General features: G+C 46.2%; 1 protein-coding gene across 2 annotated transcripts in view; it reads left to right on the top strand.

The window, feature by feature from the left end:
* The window catches only part of MYO5B (myosin VB), a 1,021,014-nt gene that overhangs the window by 388,091 nt on the left and 617,807 nt on the right, over window positions 1-15,116 (top strand). The window lies entirely within an intron of this gene.

Below are 15,116 nucleotides of genomic sequence, written 5' to 3'. Positions count from 1 at the left end.
CACTTCTTTCCATCTTTTGTACCTTCAATTTTGCCTGGTTTAATGTGTCCAACTTGTATCCTCTCTGAAGGAATCTATGGGTTAATGCTCCCTGGGCTTGATCTAGAGCAACCGGTTCACTGCAGTTTCTTTTCATTCTTAGATTCTCTGCATATGGGATACTCATTTTGAGTTTGGTTGGATGAAAACTAGCTGCATGTAAAATTGAATTTCCAGCAGTTGGTTTTCTGTAAGTACAGGTTTGAATTGAATTTCGCGCAATATATACCTCTAGGTCTAAGTAAGTTACTCTCTCAGTGCTTATTTCCTCAGTGAATTTTAGATTTAACTTGTTTACATTAATGCTGTCGATGAACTTTTGGGCCGATTCTTTGGATCCGTTCCATCTGATGAATAAATCATCAATGAAACGAATCCATTTGATGATATGATCTCTCCATTCATTGATGTACTCAACTTTGAGCACCTGCTCCTCCCACCAGCCCATGTGTAGGTTGGCATAGCTGGGGGCGAAGCAGGTGCCCATCGCCGTGCCTTTCAATTGCCTGTAGGTGTCACCTCCAAATAAAAGATTCGTCGACTGGCGCCAAAGTTATTCAAAATAGAATGTTGCGGATTTCCTATGGAAAAGGGGTCCTAACTATAACTACCTACTGGCAACCGCCAGTAGGTAATATATATATATATATATACACAAATAGTAGATTTTCCCAGGATTACATTTTACCAGCGATTAGGCTTGGACAAGTATATATTACATATTTACAGAGTGAATGGAAAAAAAGGGGTAGAGAGCGGTAGGTGGGGGAGAAGAGTCGGAGGCTGAGATTGGTGAGAGGAGAGAGGGGGACCTGAGGGGGAGAAAGAGATAAGGCAGTCCAGCAAAAGAGAAATGTCTGAAGGTCGGCAGGATGGAATCCAATGGACCAAAGGAAAGGACAAGAATCAACAAAATGGCGGACCCGGATCGTAGGCATCGATGGAAACCATCTCAAACTGGCAAGATGCACCCAGCTCACAACCCAATAAACCAGGAGAGCAGAGTTCCATTAAGTGGGGTCGGAGGGGTCACAGCACCAAGGGAGGGCGGAGGGCAGTAGAATGTCTGCTGTTTGCGTGCACAGGCACAGCACCACAAGGGCATCAGGCTGACGACCAGCGCATCAAGGAGAGCAGAGAACTGGAGCGAGCCTCTGAAAAGGTAGGGACCACAGAGACCAAAATAGAAGAGTGTCCCGCACGTTGCCTGCCCCGCTGGGAACAGTGACGAATTCAGGCCAAAATCCATGAACGAGGAGGGAAGCCGGAGCCACCGTTAAACAGCAAGCGCTGCCGAGGAGCACTCCACCATCTTGTGCTCAGCAAGCGCGCATCTGACCCAGAGAGTTTAATGCTGGTGGGGGGGAGAGGTCATCGGAGCCCCCCACCGTCAATACCAGAACATCTTGGGGAACCCAGGGTGAATTTTTTTAATGTGTAATGGATCATGTTAATAATGTAGATGCTTCTCTAGGAGCATCCACTATTGGTCTGCTTCAAAAAGCTTTTCTCAGGTTTATTTTAAGAAAATGCCTTGACAAGGACGTAATACAGACAGGAGTAAACCACGAATGGTGCACAAAGAAAGCACAAGGACACTATACGGGGCTGATTCCCAAAAGCTGCAAGTGAAAGGTTAGAGGTCAACCCTCAAAGGCCTGAGCATACTTTGGCGTTCATTTCAGGCTTTATAGGAATTCTCAAAGAATTAGTGAAATACTCCTGGGAATCAATGACTGCCGCAGATCCTGAGAAATATGAATATTGATATATACTCACACAGGGATGTAATAGGCCAACGATTCCATAAGCATAAGTGTGACATAGAAGTGCATTTGCATTTTTAAACTTGTTTTTCTTTTCTCCGCGGGGAGACATTTTTCCACTGGAAGAAATGATTTCCCCATTTCCATCATTTCTGGAATAGTTCCTCCCTATTTCAAACCCGAAAACACATTCAACATCCTTTGAAAACAGCAGTTTTTCAAGCATATTTAAAGCTGTAGACTGCCCGCAAATGCATACATTAATTATGGGGTTTTTCACCATTTGTTGATGGTGGACCCAATTTGGAAATTAGGGCCACCCAGAAATGCTTCGTAACCATAAATGAATCAATGTGCTAAATCCCACACTGCTGTTGGAATATACTCATTCCTGGGCACAATTTCTGCACGTACTGCGACGAATCCAGGGTTGGTCGAATGTTAATATTTAGAATGTCCACAACATGGTCATTTGGTGCACTTAGGTTCAGTTTGTAAACCAGACATCTTATTTCTATGCCTTTCGTGCCTTATGATGAACACACGATGCAGGTGCTGTGCATTTAACCCCGCTCAACATGTCACTACTTATCAGTGGCAAATCAAGATCCAGGGCAGGTGGTTTGCGTCGCCAGACATGCATGTAAGGGAGTGATTCGGTGTTCACATGTTGTAGTGCAACATGTGTAGAAGTGTGGACGCCTGTGGGTATTTCAAGTCCGTTGGGCAGTCATTTTGGTGTTTAGGGACAGAGGGGGAGGTGCTATGCCAGCGTCATACTCCCTATGTTGATTAACAGTCGTCAGCTATCTTGCAATGACATTATGCTATACATCAAAATATAAACACTGTCCTGCTTCCAATCATCCATAGGTCATTATATATCTTTTGTCAGCAAAAATGTCTGACCATTTTTTTAAAAAATATAGCGTGAACTAGACCCGAAGGTAGTGGCGCGCTTTACATGGGCACCAGTTACATTACACAAGGACACGTTCAGTTTTATTCATGGGGAGATTAAGTGATTTGCCCAGAATTACAGGTTGTTGAGTAGGCCTGGGCGGAGCTCGCAGAGTTCTGCTATGTGGAATTCTGTGGAGTACCCCAAAAACTCAGTGAGACGCCTAGGAATTCCACGAGCGGGCGGAGCTGCTTAACGCGCCCGTTCGCGCTACGTTTTTGACTCTAAATCACGCGCGAATGGCACCATGAGAAGAAAATCTGCTCGAGGGTGCAGTCGCGGTCACTGGCGCACTCTCACGCTCGCTGTCTTCAGAAAAAAGGAGCCGGATGTCGCAGGCACGGCTGGGACGCCTGGTGAGGGGTCGGCAAGTCTTGCAAGTGTTCGTGGGCGGTTGGCAAGTCTCACTGGCACTTGTGGGCGGCTGGCAAATCTCGCCAGTGCTTGCCAAGACTCGTTGCGCTCACCGGCGCGCACAAAAGCCCAGCTTAAGCGCGACAACCGAAAATAAATTCCGCTACGAGGCGGAATGCGTAATTTATCGGGAATTCTGTGTTCTCCACGCAAGGCGGAGTTCCCGAATCCTGCAAATTCCGTGAGTGGAATTTTACCCTCATACCTAATGTTGAGCCGATCCCAGACTTGAACCAGGTTCCCCAGTTTGAATCTCCGCAGTTCTGGCCATAACGCCACATCCTATCCCATTTTAACACGTATTTGCATATACACACAGCTGGTGTTCACTACTGGGTATGAGTGTTTACTGCAAGAAGGTGACAATATGTTTAGCAATTGGGAAAAGAGTTGCCACATGTCTTCTGTGTTTACTAGAAGAGACAGCATTGCTTGAGTTGCCCAACATCTATACAATCTCCATTGTTCCCCTTATGACTACTCTTCCTCTCATTGGTGGGCTTGGGTGTATACGACAATGTATTCTTAGAGCTGAAGGTACTGCCCCAACTCTCCGCAAGCACGTTCAATGAGCGTGGGCAAGAACATGCATCCTTCGAGCTGTAGGTCTGCAGCAGCTCTCTCTGTGCCTCATGAATGGTCTCTGACGAGGTCCTGCATCCTTGGTGCTGTGAGCAACCACACTATATGTGCGTCTTGGAATTATCTAGGACACAGTGCACTCAGAGCTGTGGGTACCGTCCAAGTACTTTGACTATTTTCGGATGAGGTCTTTATCATTATGGCACCTTGAGTGAGCTTGGACAAGGCACTGTATTCTTGGAGCTGTGGGTAACAACTGAGCTCTGTGTGCAGCCTGGAATTATCTAGGACACAATACTCTGTTCTTAAAGCTATGTTTATCATCTCAGCTCCTTGCCATCTTGGACATAGCTAGGACACAATACTGTATTACTAGAGCTGTGGGCTGCAATGGGGCTCTATGCATATCTTGGAATTATATCGGACACAATACTGTATTCTCAAAGCTATGTTTACCATCTGAGCTTTTTGCTGTCTTGGACACATCTAGGACACAATACTGTATTTGTAGAGCTGTGGGCAGCAATGGGGCTCTATGCATATCTTGGAATTATATCGGACACAATACTGTATTCTCAAAGCTATGTTTACCATCTGAGCTCCTTGCCATCTTGGACATATCTAGGACACAATACTGTATTACTAGAGCTGTGGTACTGCGCATCTCGAACATTTCTAGTACATAATTGTCGTATTCTGAGAGCCGTGGGTACAGTTCCAAGCACTTCGACTATGAGATGTTTTATACTTAATGCTGTGATTTCTGTGCCTGGTCTCTGGTTGAATGATCTTGGACAAGACACAGTATTCTGAGAACTGCGGGCACACACCCAGCCGCTGTTTGCGCTGTGAATGAGCTCAGCTGAGGCGCTGAGAGCACAGCGCCAGCTCTCTATGTATATTCTAGAATGATCTAGAACAAGACGGTATTCGGAGACCTGTGAGGACAGTGCCAGCTTTTCATGTGCATCTCCAATGATCGTAGTTAAGCTCTGTCCAACCTTCAAGTAAAATGACTTACTGTTTGATTTTAAAGGGCAAATTATGTCATAAGGTCTACAATATGTGGACAACACCTCACATTAACGATCCAGGTGAAATTGAAATAATCTCGGTAAGGAACGGGCTAGAATGTACAAATGGCACACACCACTAGTGTACAATGTGCACGGTATTCTGTGAGAAAATGAGTGCGAATTTTCCCTGCGGAGGAAAAAGTTTGTTGGTATCCGGAGTTCCTATAAACCGTTCCTTGCACTGACTTTGTATGTGTTTAGAGTATAGGCTAGTGGAGATGCTAGTTGTAGCCCGTGGCGAGTAGTATGGTGTTTCTGCTGACTTAACCTGGATTTGGACTATCGGGGTGCCCGTAGACTCGGCGTCCCGTCTCGCGAGAGCCTGCGTCCCGCCTCGCGAGAACCTGCGTTGCGTCTCGCGAGAACCTGCGTCCCGCTAGTTTCCAGCCACCGCGCCGCCTCTGCATGGCAATCACGTACAGTAATTTAATTTCAGGAGGACGATTGTCGGGCACAGAACACGCGTCGTATTAAAGGAAACGCTATCAGTGCTGGCCGTGTAAAGCGCACCGATGCCTGCAGCCTGCCACTATACAATCTCATTAATAAAGGATAATAAATGACAAAAGGGATGGGAACGAGGAAAATATTATTTTAGAAATCAATGGCCTCGCTCTGCTCGGAGGACGTGCCCAGCGTTTAACGTGCTTGCCCACAATGGAAACTTCAAATCTGCGCACAGAGGCGAGAACAATAATGAAACCGTTCAATGTCTAATTTTCAATTAGGTTTTGCGTCCTGTGGGCTGCTCCCTAGACAGTTTCCCAAGTTCAGTTTGCAGTTAAATACACCAAGAATACACCAATCATTGTTATTTTTCAGCAGTAGTTATTTAGCACTGGCCGGGGCCTCTGAAATGAAGCAGTCAAGCAGGACAGTGTAAATCATGTTTCTGGGTTGACTAAATTATGCGGCAGGAAAAGACAAATTAGGAGGCATATGCAGCACATTCTGTGGCTACATTATTTTACTATTTTGGCGTATTAGCACACATTAATACTGTCTGGGCAAAATATTTGCCTTATTAGTGCCAAAGTAACATCTGGATAGAGCAATAAACCGTGCAATAAACCGGTTAACTTTTTTAGCGGGTCTGCCACTGCATGGCACCACTTCCAGTCCCATTTTTAATAACTTTTGAACCGTCTGAACTATAATTTTTTTTTAAAATAATCTGCTTATTGTGGAGCAGAGGATCTATTATGTGGCAAGTGTAGTAAATCTATAATTGTGTGGAAAATGCTTCAGCAGCCCTGGCAAAGCCTCTTTTTTTAACACTGCCATATTCATTTACAGCTGGCAAGAGGCAGGTCACACAAGGCATCCAATTCCACAGCAGGTGCCGTGAAGTATTCTCTGGCACACACTGGGATTCTCGTCACTGATATGAGAGAAGTGTCTCAAAAGTCTGGCAACCTGTATCCAATAACTCCATAAGTAAAGTGATGTGCAGTCCTGCTGAGGCTGTGTGGCTCAGTGGAGCGGAAGGAGTGTTCTCAGGTAGAGATTGTTGTGGTGCTTGGCTACTGCTTGTCGCATGTGCACTGCTTGTCGTATGTGCACTGAGGGCCATTGCCCGTTGGCATGTCAAAAGTTATTCCAATTCTCTTATTTGATATTTGCCTATTAGTCATTTAGGAGCTGCGGTTAAGTGTCCAGGGCGCTCTCTGCTGTTATAAGTGCTGTGATTGGCTGGCACTTGAACCACTGATATTTGTGCTACTGTATGTGCGATGGACTTGTTAGTTTTGGGTATAAGTGGCTTAGTGTTTTCTTGTTCAGTCTTGTGGTCATCATACTGTGATTGGTTTGCCTTGTTGGTATTTGTTTTTTGCCATTAACAAATCTACTTATTGGCATGTCAATACGTTTTTAGTATTACTTGGTCTGTCACTTGCTTCTCTGGTTCCATTACAGATGTTCCTAGAACTGTGTAAGTCTCGTTCAGCATTTGTTTTGATGTTTCTAGAGAGGTGTTTGGCGTGCTGTGCTAGCTTTAGTGCTATACCATTGGCTTGGTATAGTTACTTTTTTACAATAGAGTCGCATTGACTTGTCCGCTTTTATTACTGGTGTTGCTAGAGTTGTGACTGGCCTGTCATACTGCTATTTGTGCTACTAAATAATCCATTGACTTCTTACATTTTGTTCTTTATCATTTTCGAGTGGATATTGACATGCCCGGTTTGGTGGTAGTTATTACTATTACATTTCTCATGTGATTCGCGCAGTGTCGTTGCTAAGACTGTGCAGGACTCCTTCAGATTGGTATCTGTGTTGCTAGACTTTTCCTGTTGTATAGGATTTTGTTTTACTAGATATGTCCTTGACGGGCTAGATTTACTTTGAGATTTTACACCTGGTGGTGAGTTGTCTTCTTCTATTTTCAGAGCTGGTTTTGGCTTGTCCTACTGGTATTTGTTTTCCTGGGTATAACATTGGATTGGTATAGTTTGTTACTATTGATTTCAGATGGGTTACTGGCATGCCTAGTCCTGCTATTGTTGTTACTAGATCTGTCTATTGTGCTTTCATTGTTCCTGATTTAGATACAACTTTGACAGGTCCGTTTGGTGTTGCTATCCCCAGCTCTGTTGTTGGATTGCTCAGCGTGTATCTATGTTGCTAGATAAACCATGAGCTTGTCCTCCGTGTTGGTGGCTTCAGAGCCGCTGGCTTGTACAGGTAGGTTTTTGCTGTTGCCAGGTTTGCCATTTCCCCCTTCTAATTCTTTCGTTTCATGCTGCTTTTAAAACACTCCCTTGAGAGGTTATTTGTTGAAACTGTGCTACTCTCTGTTTATACCTCACCACATCTCAGATATGTGTAGTAATAGCAACAGTACAGGGTAGTAACAAGGCTGCTCTGGGATGAAATTGAGCTCTGCTGAAAATTCTCGCTTGGCAATATATTTGGTTCTTTCAGGGCCACTAGTGTTGTAAATATCATTCACTGGGGACCAGGGCCTCTGGAAATCTGATTTTCTATAAGTAATTACGGCTTTATGTTGGAGGTGGATGACGGTGATGGGTGTCACGGGTCATAACCCCTCCTGTCACAATGACAATTTGCTGTTTCAATATATTCTGAAGATGTTAACAGTCAACGTGGAGCATAATGCCAGAGACAATAAAGTAAAGGTTACAAGCACAAAAGGGCAGCACAGGCTGAGAATTGCACGGGCTTAGCATTTAGCCCACAGTTACTGCACTATCATCACTGTGCCCTTATGACTAAATGATAATTGGATATTCAACCAAAGTACATCATCACTGCAGTTTAAATAACACAATACATTAATCTCTTGCTGTCAGCTGTGAGTGTGAAGATAAATCGAGGCCAATACTCTCTCAAACCAGACAAAGTATGTGTGGTGAGGGGCGTCTAACTCAAAGAGGCGGAGGACACACCAGGAGTATGCTCTGGAAAGTTGCAGGTCGGCTTCTGATAGCACCTGCCTCTGATTGTCATCTGCGGTCTAGCACTAGTCTTGGTGTATTCCTGATGAGCGAAGGGTCTTGTACCTGGGGTTGCATGAAGATTTGTTAAATTAAATGTTATTATTCTTTCTAATTTTGGGATATAGGTCTTCCCTTACACTGCCTTTTCTTCTTGGATATACCATATGAAAACTGTGAATACTGGAGCACTTTTCCAGATCTTCTGAACCACTTACTCCTGTAAAATTCGGGTATACATTATATGTGCAGATGACCAACCAGATGCAGGATCACACCTGGAGAGTTATCGTTCTCACCACTGGCTGCCCCAGATGGTCCAACTCACACGGTGCCAATGCGTGTCACACAATATCGGCACCTTTAACATGGTCGCCCGGTAAGGAACCGATATCACGCGGTGTGGTCACAATTAGCTGGAATTCCATGCAGAGATCACGGTTCGAGCAAATTGTCTGGAAGTTCTGAGCAACCGATGTCCATTACGGGGCGTGAAGCGCTTAGTGACATCTGCGGCAGCCTCAGAAACTTTGTTTTTTGTGTTGGAGGGGAGCAACAGTGAATTTAACGTGCTTCCTGGTACTAAGTCCACCCCCTTCAAGGCCCTGCCCCCTTCTCACATTATGAAAGATTTTCATAAGTTGGCAGGCTCCCTGTTCCATGCCCCCACTCCTACCAGCAAGTGTGCCACGGAAAACAGCCGTTACAACAAGGTTTTACCACGTTGTGCCTTTATCACACATTTTTTAGCTCACATGTTTTTACCATGTGTATGTTTTTACAACGCATGCCTTTACCACAGATTTAAGGTACGTGTGGGTGCTTGGGGGGTCTTCCCCACAAATACATTGTTTTTATATATATGTAAACAATATGTGGTAATGACATACGTTGTATAAGCATAGGCACTGTAAACAAAATGCGTGGTAAAAAATGCTTGGTTAAGGATCGCTATGTATTTCCCTGCGTGGTTACGTTGTATAATTGTGTACCACTCTCTTTGCGGCTGTCAGCCATGTCCTCATTTCAGCACATTTCTGCTCGCCACTATTAAGTCCCACCTTGATGCTGAATTCACACTTCTGTCCCCTCCCTTTCAGCTGCAGTATTTACTGTAAAACGACTCTTGTGGACATCCCTATGGTGCACAGCTAGGGGGGTAGTTGTGTGGCCCACTGCATAGTGACAGAAAAATATTGTGGTAGAAGAATATCTAGGATTGACTATCAAGGGACAAAATGTCTAAAGGTAAGTGCATTTAGGGAAGCATATATGTACTCTTCCTAACTCTACATCTACGTACCTTGAAGATATATGTACCGCATAGGTATGTATATGTCGAGTTAGGTATAGAAAATCTAGGCTTACTTACCGGCGAAATTTTTGTCCTCGATATTTAGTAGCCTGGATATTCTGACTTCAATATGTAGTATGCACACCGGTTCATCTGCATATAAATCACACACACACAACCCATTCTATATAGGGCACATACCTATGCTATATCAGTCCCATCCATCCATATATGCAGCTCCCCTGCTGAGGAACGTGCTTTGATACACTTTCAGGGGTAGACATGGTAATTACCTTAATGGTACCTGCATGATTAGGTTATGTTATGTTAATGATCCGTCTATGGCGCACAAATACCACTGGCCTCTTGGCGCTTACCCTAGGACTATCATAACCTGTTACTGCCAAGCTTCTTTAGATACAAAAGTCTTCAGCCTTTTCCGAAAGGGCGGAGAGCTACTTCTACCCTCAAACTCTCCGGCAAGTTATTGACATTGTCCAGCACCTGAAGGCGCTGGATGGCACATGAATGTCTCGCCTACTCACCACGCAGAACAATTAATGTATGTGCTGCAAAGAATTCCAACTGCAAGTCGCCTCATTTTAGTTTGGGCAGGCAAATGTGAAACCAGTGGGAACTGGTGGAGTTTACAAAATATTTGTATGCACTTACTGCGGATTAAAAAACACAAAAGAATGCCCGTACCCCGCCACGCACCCCTGAACTCCCCTCCCATCAATCATGTCTTTCACAAACCCACACCATTTTAATTCCCCATATATTAGGCAGGAACAGAGAGCTACCAAACGAGTGACAGTTCAATAAGATTCCTAAATGGGGCCAGGGCCTGCACGCTACCTTAGATCGCTACCTTGTGGCTGTGCTAAAATATTGCAAAACATGTGAAAATACCCTTGTGTATGGGGGGGACAACCCATTGGGTAGATTCCTATTTTGCCTGATGCAGTGAAAATCCACACACCTTCACCAGGGTCTTTGTATGAATGAATTAAACCATTTCCCATGCAAGTTGCAGAGGTTGTTAAGCATTCTAGGCGTACCACCCAGCTTGGAAATATGTTTACGTGGAACAGGCGTGGCAATTCACTTAAGATTTATATAGAATTCTTTTTTTATGCAAATATTTATTGGGTTTTATAAAAAAACATAACAAGTCATAGATGATTAATACCGTTCCATTGGGCTTACGCAGCACATCCCATCAAAAGAACAACATACATAGTTCCAATATCGGCAACAGTAGCCAGTATACATGCAGCACAATACATCAATAAACCACACGACACCTTGTTGGTGGAGAAAATTGCTGCAGCAGTATTTGCATAACAAAGATGCCAATATGGTGGGTTATCTTACGGGCGATCCCAGGGCAGGCCAACCCTTATGCCGCCTGCCCATCTGATGAGCCAAATTACACCGTCGCCAATCGGTGTTTACCAATTCTTGGGAGGGGCCACCCCTCCCATCAGTGGACCACCAGTCCACTCCCTTACTCACGCCCTCCAAAAGGTGGGCGGAGCGTTCCAGGCAGCCCCCGGTTGCTCAGACCCACAACCGGCCGTAGGACTAACGGGGCGCCGTAGTTCTCCCAGGGGATAACGCTAAGACATCCCTGGGTATCCTTGGCTTAGCACCATACTGTGCTGCTGCATGAAGTACCCCTTGGTAACTTGCAGACTCTGGATCGCCCTGTAACTCCTCCTGCAACACAAAACAATAGGTTAGAAATTGTACACCCCCCCCCCAATCCTCTTCATTGTCCGTCCGCAGGGTACGCGGTGGGGCGGGAAAGGCGAGACGGGCAGCGGAATAGAGGCTGCTCAGTGGGCGGGGGACAGTATATGTACCCCTGTCCCCCCTCCCACTACCGGAAGTGGCTGGCCGGAAGTCCCCTATCCCACGCCCAGGGAGACGAGGAGGCCGACTCCAGTGCCTTCCTGTGGCACTAAGGCGGCCGCCCTGTTGAGGGGCCACTGCGTGGCCCCCCGGGCAGACTTGACATAGTGCCAATATAGGCAACAGTAGTCAGTATACATGCAGCACAATACATCAATAAACCACACGACACCTTGTTAGTGGAGAAAATTGCTGCAGGTTTATTTGCATAACAAATATGCCAACATGGTGCCAAGTACCCCTTGGTAACTTGCAGACTCTGGATCAGCCTGTAACTCCTCCACAGCTCTGGGGGTGGCCACCGTCACAACCAGGGCCCCCCACCAAGGTAGGCCTCTTTACTTACAACTGCTGATACCGGGCCTCTCCCAGGTCCAGCCAAAACAAGTCTTAGCCCATACAGGACCGGAGGCCAGCATGCCCCTTCCGGACAGGTGCCCCCACCCTTTCAAAAGTCCCCGTGCATATTTGACTGATATGACCTGAAACCAATAATTAGGTGTTGGTTCAGTGTAACATTGCCTGGCTGAAGAGCAATACGTTTGACAAACCACTCCTGCCAGGAAATGCCAGTGCGGGTGGAGGTAAGCATTGACAAGCCCGCCTTGCTTCCTCTTTCACTCAGTTATCTGAGTCTAGCACTAGTCGGAGTATGTCCATCGCATACCGTCAGTCACCTCCCTGTGTGAAGCCTTGCCCTCCCCAAACTTCTGCTAGTTTACCAGGGAGCAGACAGGACAGAGGAACCAGAGGGAAACCAAAGTATAAATACCTCTCTTATTTGAATACTGGGAATGCCAAGTGGTCTTCTACTACTTTGTAGCCCCAATTGAGTTTAACCCAGGCGTTTCTCCCAGACATATGGACCATATCGCCCTAGTTGGAAGACAACTTCCACAACCTGCATAGCTGCCAGCCAAGGCGATAGGGCGGGAGAAATTGCACATGTTCTTGTTACTCGACTCAATGGTACTTGATTCGACGACCTCAAAATTGAACTGCTAGGTGGACCGACCGGGATCTGAACCTGTGACCAGCGGTCGAACCCAAGCCCCTTTCCATTCTGGCGCTCCACCTGCCTGTGAACTTGCATCACAGGGCCGGCTTAGGCACCATAACCCATACCTGGACATGCCGGAGTTGGAGCACACATCTAAACGGCCTGCAAAGGCTAACCACTAACGTTGCAGTCCGGCAATTCGCTGACAACTCCCAAAGTAACTTAGCTTCCTGAAGCAACTGGTAACATGCCAGCCATAAAATCAATGTAACCTAACTATGACTGCAAAAAGTGCTCTGGTAGATGTCCGTATAAGTTCTCCATCCCCTCCATCTCAGCACTAACAAGGCAACCTGCACTCTCTTGGGAATAGCACACACGCGCCCCAGCTGACAGAAAGTGCCTGTTCACGTGTCGCCAACGGCCTTACGTTTATAACTGACGGTATACCAGGATTACGTTGAAACCTAGATGGTTCTACAGCTTAGTGCCCGTTGCACCATCACTGGTACGTCTTGTCCTAATCAGATTCCGGCCACAAGGCTTTATGACATTGCCAGTTCCCATCCCAGGCGAAATAAAAAGCTTTCCTGCTACCCCTGTGAGCCGCTGCAGGTGCTGATGCTGGACAACTAGCACCGCTAAACTAGGCAGGGAGTGGTCCTGGGAAAAGAGGATGGACCACCACCACCATACCCTGCCTGTGAATCAGTAAGGTTTAATTTGCCATCTGCAGCAGTGCAGCCACAATTTGCCGGCATCTAACCTGTGCAGTATCCTGTTCTGTGCAGTCCCCCACATGCTTCCACTGGGCATCTCTGCCTGATGTAAGTGACCTAGGTGCAATGTCCCCTTGCTTGGCAGCCTGCCAGTGAAAATTACATCACATACCCCGTAAGTCCCCTACCTGCCTATGCGCTTTTGCAAAATTCTTGCCTGGCCTTCCTACCTGCCCAGATATACCCAGCAAAATTGGCTGTACTCGGTCGATTGACCCGACCAAACATCAAACCCACCAGTTTGGGCCAGAAACCTGCCCCCAAACTCTGCAGAAGCAACGAATAAGCATGAATGACAAAAAGGAGGGGATCCCTGGTTGTACTTAAAAATGTCATACTGCCCAACCAGATGTGCCCCTCGGAAAGGTACCACAATCGCTTTGGATTTGACCATCACTCAGCACAACCTTTCAACCTGGACCTACTTCCAACCTGACGTGTAATTGAGCGCGCTGTAAGCTTAGGGGTCGCTGACTCTGACAGAGAAGTGACAAGATGATGCATGCTAATCTGCCCCCAAACTCCCAGAACACCCGGTGGCGAGCTAACCACCAATGTTCTGCAAACTTTGCCAACCCAATAATGTTTACTTCCCCTTGATCGAGATGGGGCAGTCCTGTCCAAAGGAGTATGTATTGAACCATATGCGTCCTGAAAGTACCAAAGAATTGAGTACAACTGAATAATCCATAGTACCTGGTGTTTTTAAAACTAATTGCAGGTCTGACAGCATCAACAGGCATCCTCAGCTTACATGGAGTGTTGGATTAGGGGATACAGTGAAAAGGAAGATATGACAGCATCCCCTCTAACCAACAGTGGTGGGAACCACTCGTGTTTGTTCCAGTACAATTCGTCCCTATTAACCTGGCACTGCCTGATGTGTGACCTAAGTACATGGTCCCGTTGCCTGGCGGCCTACCAGTGAGACAAACATCACATACACGATAAGTACCACTACCTGGCTTCGCAATAATCTTGCCTGGCATTCCTTCATGCCAAGATATACCAAGCGATAATGGCTCTCCTCAGTCAATAGACCTGACCACACTTCAACCCCACAGAGACAAGATGCGGCCGATAACCTGCCCCAAACTGTACGGAATCAACATATATCCAGGATAATGTGCGCGCTTGCCACAAACGTCTGTAAAAGCCTGCCCACCCAACAAGTAATTACTACCCTTTGCTCAAAAGGGGGGGTGGGCAGGGAGGGGCAGTCCTGCCTGGAGATGTGTGTAATGGAGGACATGTGTCCTGGGGTGCCTATTATTTGAGTACAAATGTCACTACCTCATAATACTTAGTGTGTTTAATACTAATAACAGGTCTATCAAATCAATCAGAAACTACATGCCGTCCATTCGCCTCACGGCACAGGGCGTGTTGACACCCCCCGCATTAAAACCATGTGAGACAAACAGGGAGATTCAAGTCAGGCTAACCCCAATCTTACGAGGGAAGACCCACCACACGGCTGTGCCCAAATAACAACCATCCCGCATATAACAGACACGATGGAAAGACAACAGGAACCTCACGTTCTACACCCGCGAATAAAACCGCAAGTAACTAATCGTATAACGATCAAATAAATAACAACGGACATCCTATCAGCATCTGAAGCCATAGCCGTTTCAGAAGTGAACTGGGACCCAAAGGCCTTTAGCATTGATCCAGACCTCGGTTCCTATGGTGTAAGTGATCTCTGCCCACTTTAGTGTGAGCCAGGCCCCGCGATGCATCCTCTCTTCATAGTCGATAAAGCACACGTAAACCACCCTAGCTGCTCCTTGCCGCTGGGTCATCCTACACTATGGGCCCCTTCTG

The sequence above is a fragment of the Triturus cristatus genome, chromosome 2_1, assembly GCF_964204655.1.
Source record: "Triturus cristatus chromosome 2_1, aTriCri1.1, whole genome shotgun sequence".
Taxonomy (NCBI): domain Eukaryota; kingdom Metazoa; phylum Chordata; class Amphibia; order Caudata; family Salamandridae; genus Triturus; species Triturus cristatus.
The sequence above is the reverse complement of the archived record's forward strand: the minus strand, read 5'-3'. Positions and strand labels throughout refer to the sequence as shown.